The sequence below is a fragment of the Schistocerca serialis genome, chromosome 8 (genome assembly GCF_023864345.2).
Source record: "Schistocerca serialis cubense isolate TAMUIC-IGC-003099 chromosome 8, iqSchSeri2.2, whole genome shotgun sequence".
NCBI classification, from domain to species: Eukaryota; Metazoa; Arthropoda; class Insecta; order Orthoptera; family Acrididae; genus Schistocerca; species Schistocerca serialis.
This window is the reverse complement of record NC_064645.1, coordinates 286,886,556-286,908,694: the sequence shown is the minus strand read 5'-3', so window position 1 is coordinate 286,908,694 and position 22,139 is coordinate 286,886,556. Positions and strand designations below refer to the sequence as shown.

Here is a 22,139-nt window from a genome sequence, read left to right as displayed (position 1 = left end):
ACCTCTGTGCCATCATCAGTGGGTTTCCGTTTTATTTAATATTTGCTCTCGGTTTGCATGGTTTTTCAGGATCACTTGTGCGTTATTTATTACAGGTAGATTGTCATGTTTTTGTGTGGAAAGCCCTTTTTTCTCAACATCATGATGAGGTGTTGTGAAGCACACGTAAATATAACACAAATTTTCACAAATATGGTTGTAAAAGTCGTGCAGTTTCCGAAATGCTCGTGCCGACGCTCCATGTCATCACAATGCACCCTCGGTACACACAGACAGCGCGCAGTCTGGTACTACGTGCACCGTGCGTGTGTTTGACCAGCAGTCATTCCTCGCCAGGAGACGCTGCTATCGCCAGAAGAGTTTACATCGATAGTTGGTCGGTGGTCATAACGTTCTACTGATCAGCGTATATGCAAATGTTACACAGCGCATTTCTTATTCAGAGATCACATTTGATTTATGATTATTTGTGAATACATCGTTTTATGCATCGGGTAAAAATTAGACAGTGTAGGATCGTGGCATGTCGAAACCGCGGAATATTGTTCCGCGGTATTGCTACTCGGCTTGGTGGGATTCCGCGATTGTCATGCAGATAAATGAACAATAGGTCATCGGTACATTGCGCGTGTTAGTGCAACCAGTCTAATATAAAAATCCATAGGGATATATATTGGAAAGCAAAGAAGAAAATGGGATACGCAACTGACTGCGAATTCGAAAAAGATCAAAAGAAGGAAGAAGACGTAGTAGCATCTTTGACTGGTTATCGGAACGTCGTGGGTCCCCGCTCCGAAAATAGTTACTGCTAAAATTTCGAATGAAATCAATTCGAATCAAATGCAAGAATGTCGTGGCCGGGTAGTACTTGCAGAACTGGAGCCTCCTGTCAGCACAGGCTGAGGCGCTCGTTGTTTTGGTTGTCCTGACCTGGTTCAATGGTTCAAATGGCTCTGAGCACTATGGGACTTAACATCTGAGGTCACCAGTCCCCTAGAACTTAGAACTACTTAAACCTAACTAACCTAAGGACATCACACACATCCATGCCGGAGGCAGGATTCGAACCTGCGACCGTAGCGGTCGTGCGGTTCCAGACTCTAGCGCCTTTAACCGCTCGGCCACTCCGGCGGCTCTATCATTCTGTGGGGAACATTCACGTAGGCATGCATGCATGGATCCAGTGGAGCTCGTGCAAGGCACAGTGTCAGCCAAGGAGTATCGTACACTGGTTGCAGAACACGTACAGCTCTTTATGACGATCATTTTTCCTGAAGGTAGTGGCATCTCTCAACAAGATAATGCGGCATGTCAGAAAGCCGGGAGTGTGATGGAGTAGTTCGAGGAAGAGAGTGGCGAGTTCCAATTGATGTGCAGGCCCCCCAACTCGCCATATCTGAAGCCGGTCGAACACATCTGGGACGTGACTGAACATGACGTCAGAACCCAGCGCCCCCCTCCGCTGAATTTACGGGAATCGTGTGTACAGGTGTGGTGCCAACTAACCCCAGCGACTTACTAATGCCTCATTGCTTCCATGCCATGACGTGTCGCAGCTGTTATCCGTGCCAAAGCTGGACATACCGGCTATTGGGCGGGTGGTCATAATGTTCTGGCTTATCAGTGTAATTCTTGTCCATTGCGGACTGCAACTGTTGAAATTGAAAATGCTTTTCAATGAATTAGTTGCAACCAGCTGCTTTTATAGGCTGGTTTTTGTTTTTCCATGTTGACATTTCAAGATGCCTGGTTCCCTTCCTCGGATGTTTACATTTGTTTACGTGTCGTGAACATTATTTCTATGCTAACAGCGTTGTAGAATTTGACAGCTGAAGTTTTTATGGGAGCTAATGTAAAACGCCCTGAGTAAATAAACAATGTTCATGACGTGTGAGGAAATGAAAACATCTGAAGAGAGGCTGAACATTAAATGAAAACGGTTGTTTTGAGACATAATTTACTGGCTTACCGTGTTGCTAAAGGGGTCCCATTCAGATCGGTGCGTTATGCTGTGGTTTTGACTTGATGCACAAGGAGCACTGCTGTGGCGTCACGTGATGAGTAACGATGGTGGATATCACTGTAACAACCGGTTTCCGGTTATATTGGTTTTGTACCACGCCAGTTTAAATTGTCTATTAAAACCACTCAAAATTACCGATTTCTGAAATACCCGATTTTGGGTTTTTTATTTTTGTTATTTCCTGTAATAAACGTATGAACGGAACAGAAATTGAAAAATTTTGATTCACTTAGTTTCGAGACACACACAATCAAAATATTAAAGTAATCAGGCAAATAAAATTTAGTACGTCCATGGTTCACTGATTTGCTTGAAAAGTGGTAAGTGATTGAATACTACAAAAATTATCAGTATTCTCATTCTGATTCTAACTTTTCGAAACTCTGCACAAAAATCGTGTAGTAGAGTCCACGCAGGATACGGTGACGAATGCGCAGTGACCAGTTTTCGTCCAGAGCTTTGGGCAAGTTCATTCGTTTGTTCGTAAAGGGAGGTCGACATTTTTATCTAGCTCCCTTTCGGCCGCTTCCCGACGTGCTGACTGAATCGAGTAGCATGTCTTACAATCTTTCTCGAACTATTTGGTAAAAAAGTCATTTTTGCGTTACTTAGAGCTTTATATGTCAGTTTAATAATGATGTGTCCATCATTTCGTTACTGGTTACAGTTACTATGGTATTTGAAGTTATGTAAGGCACTGCACGAAATTCGAAAAAGTATTCCACGAAAAATAGGGGTTTCATATTACATAATATGGTACTGCATATTAAATTTAGCTAACATACTGAATTTTTCTTTAGACTTGGGTGGAGGTCTCAATCCGTCATAAATCTTCGAGAAAATTGATCTTATGTAGCACACTCATTCGCGATCGTGCGCCAGACATACAGCCAGAATGAAATATCCATAACATTCCTCATATTCGATAAACGATTTTTGAGATATCGAAACGAGATTTTGGCAAAGGAGGAGAGTATTTTGCCATGTGGTTACTACGCAAAACTTCCTTATCTATCGTTTTGCTCCATTAACTACAGATTATTTTGATGAATGAATGCAGGGGAAGACATTATATGTTTATTTCTGTACCGAGGATGTGCTTCTTCATAAGCTGTTGACTTTATTTGTCCGTAGATCCTGACTTCATGAACTTAATAAACCACGTTTCACAATTCTCTCGCAATTGCACCTGCACAACATGTTAGTGAGGTGACATTGCATAAACTCTGCTGTGTTTCGACAAAAGAAACAAATTTTAACATGGCAGCAAGAGACATGTAGGCGTTAATCAAAATTCACCACTCACGACCTTTCTTTGAAAGTTACAAATGGTTTACCAGTCAGGCAAAACTAAACAGCTGCTTTTGCTGCAGAGGTGATACTAGGTCGTTTCGATGGGTCGCCATGCAAGTGTGAGGGTGGAGGGACTCCACGTAATATTTACTAAAAACTGTGATCATAGGATTCAGTGTAAAGCGGCACTTCCCCTCCAGCGCTCGGCATTTCCCCTACAGTGCCTGCCCGATACCCCCACTACTACTGCTCTCCCCACACATGCCCTGTCGACTGCACGTCTACTGGCCACATTATTCTGCGAACCCCGTAATCGGGGATCATCCACTGTTTGGGCATTACGAGAAGTCAGTGCTATAGTGTGGAAACTGAGGTTGAAGAACTCCTTTTCTGGTTAATTTGTCCATTTTCAAGGGCTACACGCAGGTAAAGGTAATTAAGTGGACACAGAAAGCATATTGACGATTTTATATTTTTATGGTGTACTACACATGAATTGTTGTTAAGTTGTTAATTTGTTACTGTTACCATAATGTCACTCCTCTTCTATTATTTCATAACAGTGACAAATAAATTTTCAACCTTGTAATGCAAATGAAGCATTTCACTTTGTTGCTACATCGCTTCGTAAAAATAGTTCCAGACTGGTTGGTGCCATGCTGAGATACAACGAATGTCTAGCGAAGACAGCTAAAAACTACAGTGTAGGCCAGGTCAAGGCAAGTGTTGCACACTGCACGTACATGCATACCTTAAGACCCAGAACATGGCAACAGGGATGCTATTGGCTCAGCAATGCTGTAGCAGTTCTTGTGCTGTGTCTGTGTTGCTCGTTTTTATCGGCACTGATAAAATTTACAGTTTTCTGTAATAACGCAATGTTCCAAACCATTGCAAATTTTGCAATAAAAATTACTCTTTTTCCAAAAAATTGTATTTAAAAAGGAAAAATGTTAACACTGCTGTAATGGCACAATGATATTTCGGTTTTCTACGCGGTTCTTAATAAAAAGTTAAAAACACCTATTATAACAGAGATCAAACAAACCCCAAAAAATACCCATTATTCAGAACTAAAATACCCTTATGTGTTTCAACCTGTCTATTTTTCCCGTTCCTAGTGATGAGGTGGTTTTCTGGTCCAGAGGTATGACTTTAAGTTCATTTTCAACATTTTTTGAGGTAAAATCGAAAGACAAGTCAAACAATGCGTATATCCTTTTATTCATCTGTCTTTTACCTGCATTAAAATATTTTTGTCCAAAAATATTAAGGGGCCATTAAACAATTATGCTGAAGATCGTAATACGCGCCGTGCACCGTTAGTCGGGTGGACCTGGTTCAGGTAACTGGGTGATCTGAAACAGACCGGATCAAAAAACTAGGAGTGTAGCTATGGTCAGAAACTGTGAAAAGTGAAAAAATGCCACTTTTTCACGAACTGGTGACTATTTGAATAAAAGTAAGAAAAATCGATTTAGTTTGGGCATATTTCGAAAATTGTTTATCTTTTAGAGGTTCCGACCATAGCCAGTTCAATTCTGTACAAAAATAGCTAAACGGTATCAAAATCGGCCGAGTAGTTTTTCGGCTATCCCAACACCCAGCAAAAAACGTGACATTTACGACAATCGCGTTTGAAGTTCTGGAAAGGGTTTTCGTCGACTTTTTGGGACTTACCATCGGTCTGCGATTCCTGGAGCATAATTTTGTCGCGTGGTACTCTGAACATACAAGGTGTTCCGCGTTGCACCTTCTGCAAAATACGTCGTGTCGCCAAGATGAATGCCAATGTCATTCACTGACTGTACGAGTCCCATGAAGCCGTCATTGAAGATAACAAAAGCCAAATTGTTTGCAATTTCGACTACTTCTTTACGGGAATGTAAGTGTTTTGGGGAATGAGTTCAAATCAGCGATTTTATCGACTCATTAGAGTCTTAAGTGCTAGTGCCAGCTCATCTTTCCAGTTAATTGTGATTCGATAGGTCTTCGTATACAGGTCTGACTGCCTCCGAGCGCCGTCGCGGTACTGCGGCCCGATGATCATGTATTTCGACTAGATGCAGTAGCTTACGGACAAAACGGTTTCGCCCGCATGTTCTCCATAATACAAGGTATCGAAATATGCAATATAAAATCGATATTTTGAAACTTGTAGGCAGGAAAACCCCCTTAAATACTTGTGTGGATCAGGCCCACGCCTTGCTAAAGGTAGCCCATGCCTAATGTAGAGAGTAAAATCTGCAGGTGAACACCGAGGTTGGAATACATACAACAAATAACTGAGAACGCAAAGTGCTACTTTGACATAAAAGGGTTGATATAAGAAAGGAAGTCGTGTGGTCGCCGCATCTAACCATTCAGATGACTGACACTTCAAAGAAATCCCTAATGGTATGGCAGTTAAATGATATGCAACTAAATGGATAAGATCGACAGATACCCTTTGCGTGTATGTTAATATGTGAAGTAAGGCGAAACCAAGATCTGTGTTTTCCTTCTTTATAGAACTCACTAATAAGGTCAAGCATTCCCGAAACATCATGTGCTTTTGAATTAAATGCATCACACATTTGGGCAACTAGTATGGCGAAATCTCCGTACTGATCCGTGATGCTCATGCAATATAGCTTAACAATAAATAAAATACTTATAAGTTTCACCTTATAGTGAGATATGGCAAACATAACCCACTAATATGACGATATTTAACTAATGGTCAGTGCTATCTTTGCTACTATATTCTTTAAGCATTTCTGACAGTACTGACTAACACATATGACACATATGACATTGGGATGTCTGAATGGTGGCTCCATATCACAGTGTGTTATCGTCCACTACATGTACTTTCTCACGCGTATGCCTGCTACCCAGTTACACTTTTTCATATGTATTTGTCTGTGTGTGCGTGTGTTGTGGAGGTTCCACTACAGTACAATATAAATATGTTTCTCTGTTTTCTTTTCTTGCCTTTTCTTCGTACATTGGAAAGCTTGATTAAGGTATAGGTTTTGTAACTTTGTTTTGTAGACGTCATGTAGTTGCTATGTATGAAATTGTTGTTTCCCATTTTTATGATGTACATTTGCACATTTATTAACATGTTACTTAAATTATTTTCCACGAATTTAATGATACGAAATTTGGTTTCATGTTATACTGTAAGATATGATACACTGCGTAGTGCTAAACGAAATGAGTTGAAGTTTCGGAATATATCTAGAGGTTGACAGATGGAACCCCATCTAAGGAGCCTGTCACAGGAGCTAGAGAGTGCTGTGTTCGTGCCCGTCGTTATGAAACTGTGTTTTTGTGGCGTTATGTTTATGATTTCGATGCGTATGACGGATAAGGAAGCTAATAACTAAACTTGTGACATTTCTTCTTCTCGCGAACTGACATTCCAAACATGAATCATGTAAATACGATGTACAGATCTCTAAGTGGCGCGATTGTTGTGTGTGTACAGTGTGAAAAGCAAGAACTGTTTAGTTCATACCATGGATCGTCGAATTAAAATATAAAACAATATATATTATTGTACTTTCTTACTGTGGACTCTGACACCTTGAAGTGCTACAAATCTTAATCATACAGGAACTACAAAGTATGAAATCTGATGTGGTTATCAAACGCTGTTACTTCGGAACACACCACACGATAATAGTGTAAAACACTCTACATCGGCCATACAGATACGTTAATCGAGAGGAATCTATCAATCAGGAATTATCAAGACGACAAACACAACAGCAATTATTACGTTGATAAATCAATCAAGGATTATGGACGAGCAACGCGACAGCGACACTCCGGCACCATCAGTTAATTGATGATTTACTTTATGACCTATAGGAACTTCAACACTTGCGAATTAAATAAATAATAAAATTTGATTATAGATAGTAAAATTATGATTTGTACTGAAGCTGATTTAGTTTTACATTTTCACTCTGTTGGTGTGTCCGAAGTTCCAAGTCATTTCAGATTACATTTTCAGTAAATTTCAAAACTAAAATTAAATTCATTTTTTCCAATACGTGATCTTTCGATGCTGCCCTCATTTTGTTTTTCTTTAGGTTTCATGTGTACATATGTCTTTTTGCTGTGTTTGCGAATGTTATTGCAGCATTTGTATGTTGCATTGTTTTCGTGTTAATTTTGTGTTTTTCGTTGGCGTGTGTTGGAGAAATACTACTATTGTGTTGTGTCCACCATCAGCTTACCTAGCTGCAGACAATTACAAAATAGCAAGTGTGCTCTCGTTGATGAAGTATTTAGACTTGGGAAGCCTTTAATTTCGATAATTCTGTGTTGCTTTGTATTTATTCACATATCAGTATTCGTCAAGCTACGGTATTCCACGCCAGTGTAAGACTTTGCTTATTTGGTTGATAAAGATTAATAATCAGTTCAATCCATGTGAGCTTAATATTTAATTACTCGTGCAAAAATTTAAAATTTTATTGGTTTCAGATACCCCTTGAGTATATTTAATGAGATGACTGCTAATCAAATTTTCACTGACGTTAATAAAATGTTTAAAGCTAATTCAATGTCATTAACCTTTGAAAAGGCCCACTATATGCAGTTCAGAACCTGTAAGATTTGCTTCCAGCATACAAATAACGTATGAAGACATGCAGATAGAAGAGGGTGACAGTGTTAAATTTTTGGAATTATAATTCGGTAATAAATTCAGATGGGAAGGCTGTACCAGAGAATTGCTGAAGCGCCTAAACAAGTCTGTATTAGCAGTACGAATGATGTCAGATGTAGGAGATGTAAATATAAAAAAAACTTGCATACTTTTCTTACTTTCATCCTATTACGTTATATATGAAGTGTTGGCAGAAGAGCCAACACCGTGTTGCTAGAGGAGGCCGAAATGCACGCTTTTAAGCTCACGCAAACTGGAGTGAGGTCTTGAACAAGGTAAAGTAATTATCCTATAAAGAAAAGAACGTAGTTCTTGGAATACTTAACTTTAATCCACAATTGGAGAACATCGCTCTTGTTTAGACATTATTACACTCTGAATATAAACTGGTAATGGCGCCTTGCTAGGTCGTAGCAAATGACGTAGCTGAAGGCTAAGCTAACTATCGTCTCGGCAAATGAGAGCGTATGTTTCAGTGTAGCATCGTTAGCAAAGTCTGCTGTACAACTGGGGAGAGTGCTAGGAAGTCTCTCTAGACCTGCCGTGTGGCGGCGCTCGGTCTGCAATCACTGACAGTGGCGACACGCGGGTCCGACGTATACTAATGGACCGCGGCCGATTTAAAGGCTACCACCTAGCAAGTGTGGTGTCTGGCGGTAACACCACAATATATGAACATATTCTTGTGCAACCCGTCAAATTGGGCAAAAGCTTTCAGAATGCTAAAGGTTGTAATAAGACTCATTTGTGGTGTAAATTCAAGAACATCATGGAGGAACCTGTTCCAAGAACTAGGTATTCTAGGCACTGCTTCCCAGTACTTTTATTCCTGAATGAAATTAGTTGCAAATAATATGTCTCTGTTTCCAACCAATAGCTCAATACATAGCATCAATATTAGGAATAAGAACAGTCTACATAAAAACCTAAGATCAGTTATCTTAGTCGAAAAAGAGGTCCAATCTTCAGGTAGACACATTTTCAATAAATTGCCAGCAATCATTAAAAACTTGGTTCCAGATAAAGCACAGTTTAAACAGTGTTGAAGACTTTTTGGTATACAACAATTTCTACTCTGTAAATGAATATTTTAACAGCATTTTAGCAGTTCTAGTTTACTGTAATGTATTCACATATATTTTCAATATCCTGATCAGGGAAGTGAGAATTACATTTAAATATATGTATCTTTATATTATACTGAACTGTGCTCTGGCTCGTGTTTGTGCCGTTGACAGGTTGGCGTCGTGTATTCGGATTGTGACCTCTCGTTTTCTTAGACCGTTCACTGGCGCCACTACGTTTGCTCGCTTAGTGTGTCCGTGAGTAGCAGCAGCGTCGTTTATCGATAACGAGTCTTGTGGTATTACCTTTGGAGCGACCTCTAGTATTTCCGGGTCGTCGTGTGTCGGAGTGCAGTTTGGCAGTGAGGTCCGACAGCGTCAGTACTCGCCGAGGGAGATGGCGATATATGCACTGCCCGATGGAAGGGTGTGGTCACGAGAGTGGACTACCTCGTCGAGGTCCGGATTCAGCGGGTTTAGGTTGAATGGATCGTTATATTCCAGTAGCACAACTTTCATTTGGGTGTGTGTCCGTCCGTCGAAGTGACCTCATGTCATCAAACTGTCAGTTGGCGGTTTTATAGCCCGACTATTCCCTTGCCTGACTTGATTGGCGACGACCGATGGTTGGTCGTTCGGTCGGTCGTCTCAGTGGACGACGTGTATCTGGTGTTCCGATCGTTTCTGTGTTCTTAGCGTTCATGTCCACGTGCAATTCCTCTCGTTGCTACGTAATAACTGTTTTAGCATTGTTTGAGTTGTTTGTGGAATTGTCTTTTGCGGTTCCATGTACATCTAGTCGGATTTTGAATAGGCTGTTTGGTCTTAACCCTTTCTGCGTAGTAGGATTTGGTGAAGCCAAGTTGTGTAATTAAATGCTTGTCATTTGACGATGTTAACTGTTATTCTAACGTGGTATTGGTTATCGCATCTTAGGTGGATTTCGTGAGTGTGCTGGTCGGCGTTTAAGCTGTCCCTAGTTTGAGTTGCCATCCTGATAAGTGAGCATAACTCTTGGCTGCCAGTCTCACCGCTCACTAAGCTGTAGGGACTTCTTCTGAGGTCGATCCTTGGAGCACTGTCTGTAGATCACTCCCTTCTTTATTTGGTCTGATTGTGTCAATTGTTTAAAAATAATATTTTGTTTAAATTATTCCTATTGCTCGTGGCCTTCATCTGAAAAATAATTTGAATTCTTCTTCCATCAGTGTAGCTTGGAATAATAGAATAAATGCTTTGTATTTATGCTGTTTGCCGTTCTCAACACTGGCTCTCTAACTACCATATTGACAACCAGAAAGTGATTAGCAAAACGTGAAGCCTGTAATTAGAATTCCTAGTGCCCACTTCATCTGAGAAATACATTTATAGCTACAGCTTATAGCTCTGAGGAATTAGGAGATTGTCTGGGATTCATAATGAAAAACCATTCTCTCTAAAAGTCACAGACCAAAAAGAATCCACACAATCCAACTACCAGAGCAGTTCAGAGTCTAATGCGCTGATGCCACTATAACTGTTCAAATTAAATGTTTGAGTGAATGCTCACCATAATTTGATGATAATGTTCATCAAACGCCACGCTAAATAATGGTAGAATGTCTGTCCTGCGGCGGCACGTGAAAATACGACATATGCAAACTAAAGATAGATCATTAACGTCATCACAAAATTAACACTTCACTCGAAAACGATTTCATGGTTACGCGTATCCCGAGTAACTTATTACGGCATCCGAGGCTGTTTATAGCAATGATACCGACGCTACGCGACGCGACTCCCGGCGCAGGTGGTGCGCTAATCAGCGTCAGGAGAGAACCGCAGCGTTCTTACATATAAAGCCGCGGTGCGGACGGCTAAGGGAACGCCTGATCAAATCTGCTCTCCCGACTAGCCGCTGGGCTAGTAATGCACCACTTTAAGTTATCGAATAAATCATTGCTTCCATTGCTGATGGCCGATGAAGCTTTCTATTTAATTGTGCAATCAGCACACAAGTAAGTAATCATAATAAAAGTCTGCTGTGGCTAAGACAAATATTTTGGGCGAGAGAACTAATTTAATTACACTACACACAGTAGACGAGCTCTGAACTTGCTCTTTGGGGATACGCTATAGCTATAGTTTTATAGTTATTCTGTTGAAACTTCTCACATTTTTATGATTATAGTGGATCTCCCTTCTACTTAAATTTAAACATCCTAGCTTTATTCGCCTACTTAATCTATCTTGCTTCCTTAATTTCTAAGACAAAAACCAGAAAAACATGAATTTCAACTAAAATTTTAATTTGTGAGATCCAGAATACTGTTTCTACTAAATTATTATGCAAAAGGAATCTAAATATAAATTTTTGAGTTTCTAGCTCTTTTCCGTTGTGCCAATGATTTTTACAGAAAAACATCCAAATTTCGAAAATGGTTAAAGTTATTGAACTGATATTCAACACATATTGATTCAGTACTACTCCTGACATGCCAGAAGCGTTTCAGGTTATTTACTTGATTTTTAAAGTATTGCGCAACATTTATAATGTCAGAGCTAGTTACAGCGGACTGGCTGGCAGACAATGGAACGACTGATGTGAATTTTATAAGGTGTGAGTAGGCTGCTTCCCTACATTGTGTTAGTCAGTTTTTTAATATGATTGTTTTAAAAAAATGATTTTGGTATTTTCAGCGTGTAATTGTCTTCCTCATTTGCAATTCAGACCTTTAGCCCAGAATTGTTCTGAAGTACTGCTCGTGGTCTTCAGGCGACAAATAATTTGAATTTCTTGTTAACAAGGCGTTTGTCCGTGAATGCAATTCTGACTTAAAAAATTTTAGTTAGATATTGTCTCTTAATATGATTCTCCTTTTTATAATACACTGCTGGCCATTAATATTGCTGTACCACGAAGATGACGTACCACAGACGCGAAATTTAACCGACAGGAAGAAGATGCTGTGATATGCAAATGATTAGCTTTTCAGAGCATTCACATAATGTTGGCGCCGGTGGCGACACCTACAACGTGCTGGCATGAGGAAAGTTTCCAGCCGATTTCTCATACACAAACAGCAGTTGACCGGCGTTGCCTGGTGAAACGTTGTTGTGATGCCTCGTGTAAGGAGGAGAAATGTGCACCGTGATGGTGCCGACAAAGGTCGGATTGTAGCCTATCGCAATCGCGGTTTATCGTATCGCGACATTGCTGCTCGCGTTAGTCGAGATCCAATGAGTGTTAGCAGAATATGGAATGGGTGGGTTCAGGAGGGTAATACGGAACGCCGTGCTGGATCCCAACGGCCTCGTATCACTAGCAGTCGAGATGACAAGCATGTTATACGCATGGCTGTAACGGATCGTGCCGCCACGTCTCGATCCCTGATTTAACAGACGGGGACGTTTGCAAGACAACAACCATCTGGACGAACAGTTCGACGACGTTTGCTGCAGCATGGACTATCAGCTCGGAGACAGTGACTGCGGTTACTCTTGACGCTGTATCACAGACAGGAGCTCCTGCGATGGTGTACTCAACGACGAATCTGAGTGCACGAATGACAAAACGTCATTTTTTCGGATGAATCCAGGTTCGCCAGCCGCTGTGGGCGAGCGGTTCTAGGCGCTTCAGTCCGGAACCGCGCGACCGGTTCGAATCCTGCCTCAGGCATGGACTTGTGTGATGTCCTTAGCTTAGTTAGGTTTAAGTAGTTCTAAGTTCTAGGGGACTGATGAGCTCAGATGTTAAGTCGCATAGTGCTCAGCCATTTGAACCATTTGATTTGAATCTAGGTTCTGTTTACAATATAATGATGGTCGCACCCGTGTTTGGCGACATCGCCGTGAACGCACGTTGGAAGCGTGTATTCGTCATCACCCGGCGTGATGGTACGGGGTGCCATTGGTTACACGTCTCGATCACCTCTTGTTCGCATTGACAGCACTTTGAACAGTGGACGTTACATTTAAAATGTGTTACGACCCGTGGCTCTACTCTTCATTCGATCCCTGCAAAACCCTACATTTCAGCAGGATAATGCACGACGGTATGTTGAAGGTCCTGTACGGGTCTTTCTGGATACAGAAAATGTTCGACTGCTGCCCTGACCAGCACATTATCCAGATCTCTCACCAATTGAAAACGTCCGGTCAATGGTGGCCGAGAACTGGCTCGCCACAATACGCGAGTAACTACTCTTGATGAACTGTAGTATCGGGTTGAAGCCGCATGGGCAGCTGTACCTGTACGCGCCATCCAAGCTCTGTTTGACTCAATGACCAGGCGTATCAAGGCCGTTATTACGGTCAGAGGCGGTTATGGTACTGATTTCTCAGCATCTATGCACCCAAATTGCGTGAAAATGTAATCACATGTCAGCTCTAGAATAATATATTTGTACAATGAATGCCGGTTTACCATCTGAATTTGTTCTTGGTGTAGCAATTTTAATGGCCAGTAGTGTATTTTGAGCCGTAAAATTGTTTTGAGTAGGTATTATTGGGACCTTTAGCCGACAAATAATTTGAATATCTGGTCAATAAGGCCTTCAGTCGTTGTCAGCCATGCTGGCAATTAGTTCCAAATGAACATATGTGGTTAAAAAAAAAATTGGGCAAACAACGGTAACTGAGTAAGGCTCCGTCCACACCTTTTCCTGCCTTCCCTGAGTACCATGTCTCATATACTCTCTAACACGTTCCACGCCAATAAGAATCATGTCATTTTTGGGCCTATGGAATGGAAACTGAATCTAATGTAAAAGACGTATCGGGGCTCTTACACTCCTGTTAGACGTGCACAGCCGTTTCTAGTAAGATTAATATTTGAGGAGGTTCCTGTTTCTCTACAGTGTGTGTGGGTGTGTGCGTGGGTGTATGCTCTGTGAAAGGGACGCCGCTCTTTCAGCGGCGCTCTTCAGCCTCGGCGCGGCTGCTCTTGAGGGGGGCCGCGCAGCTCCCGTGGCGAGGCCCTGTCAGCCCGCTGGGTCGTGCGGTGGAAAGCGCTGCAAGTATCCGCGGGAAGCCGTCGTTACCGGCGTCTCTTTGAGAGTCGGCGTGTCCTGGGGACGAGGCGAGGCGCGGCGCTGCCTCAAATTGCCGCCCACGGCGCCAGACAGGCCCGCGGCCTACGCTGCGGAAAGCCCTGACGGTGGCAAAATATGAAACAGAGGCGCCGAGTGTCGGGAGCCCCCTTCTTACAAGCCGAATGCACTGCGGAGGTCGAACACTTCCGTTGTCGCGGCAGATGAACGATCGTGCTCTTCAATTTTAACCTCTGTCTCGAAAATGTATTGCAGCGCATGGAAAAGTGAAAGCTGTCTGTTGTATCTTATCACTTCCCGTAATCGGTCACCTCTTTCCAAAATGCTCCATTTCAAGATCGATGAATTTCTACTATTGTATGCTTTCGGCGGCTACACTACTTGTCATTAAAATTAGGTTGCGAAGATAGCCTGCGACATACGTCAAATTGGCGTAAACTCTACTAAACGCTTTGAGTAATGCAAATGATTAGAATTTTTGTACAACCGATTTAGTACATATGTGAAATGAAGAGTTGAGGAGAAAGCACCGGGAGTGGGTTCCCCGACAGAGAAAAGTCTTTCACCGCATCTGGCATGAAGACCATCTGGCATGAAGACCTAATACACTGGTGTGCAAAACTTACGTACATCTACATCCATACTCCGCAAGCCACCTGACGGTGTGTGGCGGAGGGTACCCTGAGTACCTCTATCGGTTCTCCCTTGTATTCCAGTCTCGTATTGTTCGTGGAAAGAAGGACTGTCTGTATGCTTCTGCGTGGGCTCTAATCACTCTGATTTTATCCTCATGGTCTCTTCGCGAGATATACGTAGGAGGGAGCAATATACTGCTGGACTCTTCGGTGAGGGTATGTTCTCGAAACCTTAACAAAAGCCCGTACCGAGTTACTGAGCGTCTCTCCTGCAGAGTCTTCCACTGGAGTTTATCTATCATCTCCGTAACGCTTTCGCGATTACTAAATGATCCTGTAACGAAGCGCGCTGCTCTCCGTTGGATCTTCTCTATCTCTTCTATCAACCCTATCTGGTACGGATCCCACACCGCTGAGCAGTATTCAAGCAGTTGGCGAACAAGCGTACTGTAACCTACTTCCTTTGTTTTCGGATTGCATTTCCTTAGAATTCTTCCAATGAATCTGTCTGGCATCTGCTTTACCGACGATCAACTTTATATGATCATTCCATTTTAAATCACTCCTAGTGCGTACTCCCAGATGATTTATGGAATTAACTGCTTCCAGTTGCTGACCTGCTATTTTGTAGCTAAATGATAAGGGCTCTTTCTATGTGTTCGCAGCACATTACACTTGTCTACATTGAGATTCAATCGCCATTCCCTGCACCATGCGTCAATTCGCTGCAGATCCTCCTGCATTTCAGTACAATTTTCCATTGTTCCAACCTCTCGATACACCACAGCATCATCTGCAAAAAGCCTCAATGAACTTCCGATGTCATCCACCAGGTCATTTATGTATATTGTGAAGAGAAACGGTCCCATGACACTCCCCTGTGGCACACCTGAAATCACTCTTACTTCGGAAGACTTCTCTCCATTGAGAATGACATGCTGCGTTCTGTTATCTAGGAACTCCTCAATCCAATCACACAATTGGTCTGATAGTCCATATGCTCTTACTTTGTTCATTAAACGACTGTGGGGAAGTGTATAGAACGCCTTGCGGAAGTCAAGAAACACGGCATCTACCTGGGAACCCGTGTCTATGGCCCTCTGAGTCTCGTGGACGAATAGCACGAGCTGGGTTTCACACGACCGTCTTTTTCGAAACCCATGCTGATTCCTACAGAGTAGATTTCTAGTCTCCAGGGAAGTCATTATACTCGAACATAATACGTGTTCCAAAATTCTACAACTGATCGACGTTATAGATATAGGTCTATAGTTCTGCACATCTGTTCAACGTCCCTTCTTGAAAACGGGGATGACCTGTGCCCCTTTCCAATCCTTTGGAACGCTACGCTCTTGTAGAGACCTACTGTACACCGCTGCAAGAAGGGGGGCAAGTTCCTTCGCGTACTCTGTGTAAAATAGAACTGGTATCCCATCAGGTCAAGCGGCGTTTCCTCCTCTGAGCGATTTTAATTGTTTTTCTATCCTTCTATTTCGATATCTACCATTTTGTCATCTGTGCGACAATCTAGAGAGTGAACTACAGTGAAGTCTTCCTCTGTGAAACAGCTTTGGAAAAAGACATTTAGTATTTCGGCCTTTAGTCTGTCATCCTCTGTTTCAGTACCATTTTGGTCACAACGTCTGGACATTTTGTTTTGATCCACCTACCGCTTTGACATAAGACCAGAATTTCTTAGGATTTTCTGCCAAGTCAGTACATAGAACTTTACTTTCGAATTCATTGAACGCCTCTAGCATACCCCTCCTCACACTACATTTCGCTTCGCGTAATTTTTGTTTGTCTGCAAGGCTTTGGCTATGTTTATGTTTGCTGTGAAGTTCCCTTTGCTTCCGCAGCAGTTTTCTAACTCGGTTGTTGTACCACGGTGGCTCTTTTCCATCTCTTACGATCTTGCTTGGCACATTCTCATCTAATGCATATTGTACGATGGTTTTGAACTTTGTCCACTGATCCTCAACACTATCTGTACTTGAGACAAAACTTTTGTGTTGAGCCGTCAGGTACTCTGTAATCTGCTTATTGTCACTTTTGCTAAACAGAAAAATCTTCCTACCTTTTTTAATATTTCTATTTACGGCTGAAATCATCGATGCCGTAACCGCTTTATGATCGCTGATTCCCTGTTCTGCGTTAACTGTTTCAAATATCTCGGGTCTGTTTGTCACCAGAAGGTATAATATGTTATCGCCACGAGTTGGTTCTCTGTTCAACTGCTCAAGGTAGTTTTAAGATAAAGCACTTAAAAAAATTTCACTGGATTCTTTGTCCCTGCCACCCGTTATGAACGTTTGAGTCTCCCAGTCTATATCCGACAAATTAAAATCTCCACCCAGAACTATAACATGGTGGGGAAATCTACTCGAAATATTTTCCAAATTATCCTTCAGGTGATGAGCCACAACAGCTGCTGAGCCAGGGGGCCTATAAAGACATCCAATTACCATGTCTGAGCCTGCTTTAACCGTGACCTTCACCCAAATCATTTCACATTTCGGATCTCCGTCAATTTCCTTCGATACTATTGCACTTCTTATCGCTATAAACACGCCTCCCCCTTCACTGTCCAGCCTGTCTCTGCGGTATACATTCCAATCTGAGTTTAGGATTTGATTACCGTTTACATCTGGTTACAGCCAACTTTCTGTCCCTAGTACTATATGGGCGTTATGACCGTTTACTAATGAGAGCAGTTCTGGGACCTTTCTATAGACGCTCCTGCAGTTTACTATTAGCACATTAATATTGTTATTCCCTGTTGCATTTTGCCTACTCCTACCTTGCCGCGTCTCAGGAGGCGTCTTGTCGGGCCTAGGGAGGGAATTCTCTAACCTAAAAAACCCCCATGTGCACTCCACACGTACTCCGCTACCCTTGTAGCCGCTTCCGGCGTGTAGTGCACGCCTGACCTATTCAGGGGGACCCTACATTTCTCCACCCGATAGCGGAGACCGAGAAATTTGCACCCCAGATCTCGGCTCCAAATCAGAGGACCGCGATCGGTTCTGGGAACGATACTACAAATAGTTAGCTTTGATTCCACCCTGCGAGCGAGGCTTTCCGCCTTCACCAATTCCGCCAACCGCCTGTACGAGTGGTGTGCCACTGTAATATCTCTTTATATTTGATGAATTATTCTGATACAATTCTACCCTTGAATGACGTTTACTAATTTTCTGTCTTCATACTCGCAGAATCCATGCGCAAAGTAGTTTCATACAATAGCTATGCCATGAGCGCATAATTATTCTTTGTAGTTCTCTCTCTGGTGGTTGTTAGGAAAAAGCTTCCGAGATTGTCTTCGTGCCGATTAGCCTAACATTGTTTGAAGAATTGTAATCTGAATATTGAGATTTATGACAAAAGATAACTGATACGAAATCGTATATTGCTCCTTCATACAAAAGGTGTGTAACAATTTACATTATTTGACATTTGAGAATTAATGATATTCATCGATATATTGCGTAGTTGTTAATCAGAAGGGAACTTCCGAAATACTGGATACGAACCTGAATTTAATAATCCAAGAGCTCCATTACTTCTTAGGAAGGTTAAACTTCATCAAAGCCAAATATCCGCTTGATCTGAGGTTTCCCGACTGATTATACAACCCTCCCAAAAATACGAGGCATTTTATTTGTAATGATTAGCAGGCTGCCACAAAGCACGAGCCTGCAGAGAAGAAGAATCATCGCCTGATTTCATTCTAACAAGTAAAATTTCTGAATCATTTTGAGTGACTGAGTTATGACTGTGTTTCCTATTATGAATGATTGAGTGCTCGAACGAATTGAGAACTACATAACTACATAATTACATAGATAGGAGGAAAAATTACACCACTGCCAAGTAACATAGCTCAGTGAAACTTGGATCATACATAGAACGAAATGCTACACTGTAGCGCAGAAGGCAACTGAAAGAAATACGCAATTAGACGTACGGCAATGACACTCGTATTGAATGACAGTAATTACACTGTGCTCATCGCCATATATGACGATCCACCCGATACTAATGAAACGTCACAGGTTTACGCTTCATTTAACTAAGTGATTAATTTCTACATGTTTAATAATTCATTTTACGCCGAGAGCGTCTTTTCAATGTTTCGGCTAGCTAATTAACCTCTGGATTCAAGAATGCTTCCGTGTATATTTTTTCGTCTGTTGGTGTCACACCTCCTCTCTCATCCTTTGATACCGTGATGTATGTGGATGTATAAGCGTAATTATGCATGGAATATATAATAATCTGGGTTAGTCAAAGATGGTAGCAGTAGGGTAGTTTAGCTCCAACATAACAACGTGAGCAGATTCGACAGAGAGTTCGTGATTCCAAAGATAGTGGGGATGAGCAGGGCAGAGTTTGTGAGGTTGTTTCTCACTGAGGTCCTACCCCCAGCACCAGTTTTTTTGAACGGTTGGCGGTTGGTCCTGGAACGCGCCATGTTAGGACGCTCTGGGGCCGGCGATTAAACGAGACGGACGCAGGGGTGCGGCGCTCGTCATGGATGGTGAGAAAAGTTATGAATAATGTAGGTCTTTTGGGATAACATTGATTATGAAACATGTTCAGGTGTGAATTAATACCGGGAACGTTCAGCGATATTGTATTTGTAGAAATGTTTCAGGTTAATGTGTTTGAACTAGCGGATTTGGGCGCGAGGTGATTGAGGGCATGAACCAACGGTTCTTGTTCTTAGGTCAATAGCGGCTCGATTCATTAATGTTTCATTTGTTGCATAGTTTAGTTCTGGATACAAGCAATATAAATTTTTTATGATTCAACGGTTTATTTTACTCGTTTCTTTGTTGTCGAACTTGGCCACGTGTTGCCAGCTTTCGTAACGGTAGTCACTGGATTTGCCTTTCGTTAATCATAGCATGAATAATGTGGAGTCATCAAGCGTGGGCTGGTTTGTTCACGTAGCATTGCGGTTGCATAATACGCGGTTTCAACATGAACTTATCCGCATGGTACTGGATGTGTAGTAACCCAAGTAATGTTTGAGAGAGTGAGAGGTGATATCCTTCTCTACTCCGCGCGTTAAATAGGCGTGACAATAACTAAATGGTGTTAAGTGGCCACCATTCAGTAACATTCATTTTTACCCATTTTAATCATTAGTGGATGTAACTGGCAACGAACTGTTATCTGTGTTTCCGGTATAACGAGATGCAAGAGACAGTGAGTGCTTCATGAATGTTTTGTCACTGAGAGTGGCCGTTTTCTTAAATATAATAGATTTCATATATGTTTTGTCACGGAGGGTAATAGTTTTCTTAAATATTACCGAAATAAATCAGAAAGATAATTGAAATTCTCTATGCACTTCATGCGACTAACTGAATTCATAGCATCAAAAAAAAAAAAACAAAAAAAAAACGAAAGTCTTACAGTCCCTAATGTGCATGTATTGTTTCATGGCTATTCACCGATGTTGCGTTATCCGTTGCTTCATTTTTAAATTAGAATACTATCTTTTCTAGAGGGTTTGATTACCCATATCTCAATTTATCTGGCCTAATTGAAAGAATTAGACACATAGCGGTAGAAATGGGAATCATCGAGCACTGCGTCCGCTACTTCTTACATGAAAAATAATCAGCATAACAGCCAAGGGGTAGACTTCCACTAAGTACGGCCGGATGTGGTTTTTTATTGCAGTGTGAGGTCACCACGGGAGGCACTGAATGCTGTGCAACGTGCTGCCACGCATGGTAAGGAGTTCATGTGGAGGACGTTCCGTTTCTTCAGCAGCTTGGTTGATAACGGCTGGATCGTCGATGGTGGATGTGGGCGTGCCGCAGTATGTCTTCCAACGCATTCCACACGTGATCGATGGCATTCAAGTAAGGGGAAAGATCAGGCCAGTTCACTTGCTGAATATAGTCTCGTTCCTAGAGTTCCTCCACTTGCGCTGTTCGATGTTGTAGCACATTGTGACGCATGAAAATGAACCCTGGGAAGGCGCACAAGGGAAATGAGTACTGACGCAATAACATCGACGGGTGAGTGTACCGCGTGCAAAGATTTGGAGGTCCGCACGCCCACCCAACATTACGCCTCCCCAAAGCTGGACCACCAAAACGAACGTGTTCGACAATGTTCATGCATGCATTACGTATTCCCAACTGTCACCATATGAGAGTACGTAACGCACCTTGGAACGTAGTCTAACATGATCGTTTTAGTCGTCGAGATGTCATAGTGTGACGAGGCATTATGGTCCACGGGCATGCTGATCCCCAAATCTTTAGACGTGGTTCAAGCACCGGACAGGTTTATTGTGCCACTATACTCTTTTCCAATGTGCATCTTTTCAGGACTGCATTTGGCCCTGACTTCGTTTTTACATATGACAATGCCTGACCGCGTCGATCTTCACGTGTTGAGGAGCTTTTGGAACAGGACCATATTTGGCGAATAGAGCGGCCCGTCGGTTTTCCCCGAATGAAATCCCATCGAGCACGTGTGGGATGTGTTGGGGAGACACACTGCTGTAAGTCCACATACACCAACGACATTTCAGCAGTTGTCAACCGCGCTGGTGGGCAATGGAAAGCACTGCCACACATCTGCTTGCTGATCTTGTGGCCAGCACGACAGCACGTTGCGTAGTGTTATGATTCTCGTCGTCAGTTGTTATGATGACATTTGGCCAATGCTAAATAGAAACATATACAGGCTGAAAAGTATTTAAACCGACAAACTCTGGGAGGTTGTAGGGGACATCAAAATAAATATTTTTCCCTGATGTCATTTTTTCCTAGGAGGATTATTTAAACCGGTGGTGGCCATATTACGCTCTTCAGTTGTTAGAGGCCGTATTACGCTCTTCAGCTGTTAGAGGGCGTATTACGCTCTTCAGTTGCAGGCAACTGCTGTCCACCAGTGTAGTAGTCCATTGTGTCTGTTTACTAATGGAGCGATACACCTGGAGTGAGTACACTGATATGGTTGGTGCGTACTACTTAGCGCACCACAACGGACGAGCTGCACAGCGGGTTTATCAACAACGATATCCTAATCGCCGTATCCCGCATCATACCTTTGCTGCTGTGTACCAACGTCTGCGCGAGACCGGGTCATTTAGCAGATTACCTGGACAGGGACGCCGTCGCACGGTAAGAACGCAGCAATTTGTGGAAGCTGTCTTGCAGCATGTGGAGCGGGATCCTTCAATCAGCACTCGTGTTGGCAGTGACTTCAGTCACCTTCCGTACGTTGACAAAAATACATTTTAAGACCAAATTGTAGATAGAAAACAACTTCTGTAACTGTTCTAAATGCTTTTCTAAAATTATTTTGAACAATTAGTTCACGAGGACATTCAAATTGTAAATGGTTACGAAAACACACACTTGACCTCTTAGCCACAAATAATCCTGAGCATCACAA

General features: G+C 42.2%; 1 non-coding gene across 1 annotated transcript; it reads right to left on the bottom strand.

Moving 5' to 3' along the window:
* Nucleotides 1-1,047: 1,047 nt before the first annotated feature.
* Trnas-gga (transfer RNA serine (anticodon GGA)) lies at nucleotides 1,048-1,131 on the bottom strand. The gene is given in 2 exon segments: nucleotides 1,048-1,082; nucleotides 1,092-1,131. It is a non-coding gene; the product is annotated as a tRNA-Ser (tRNA).
* Between the last annotated feature and the right edge of the window lie 21,008 nt (nucleotides 1,132-22,139).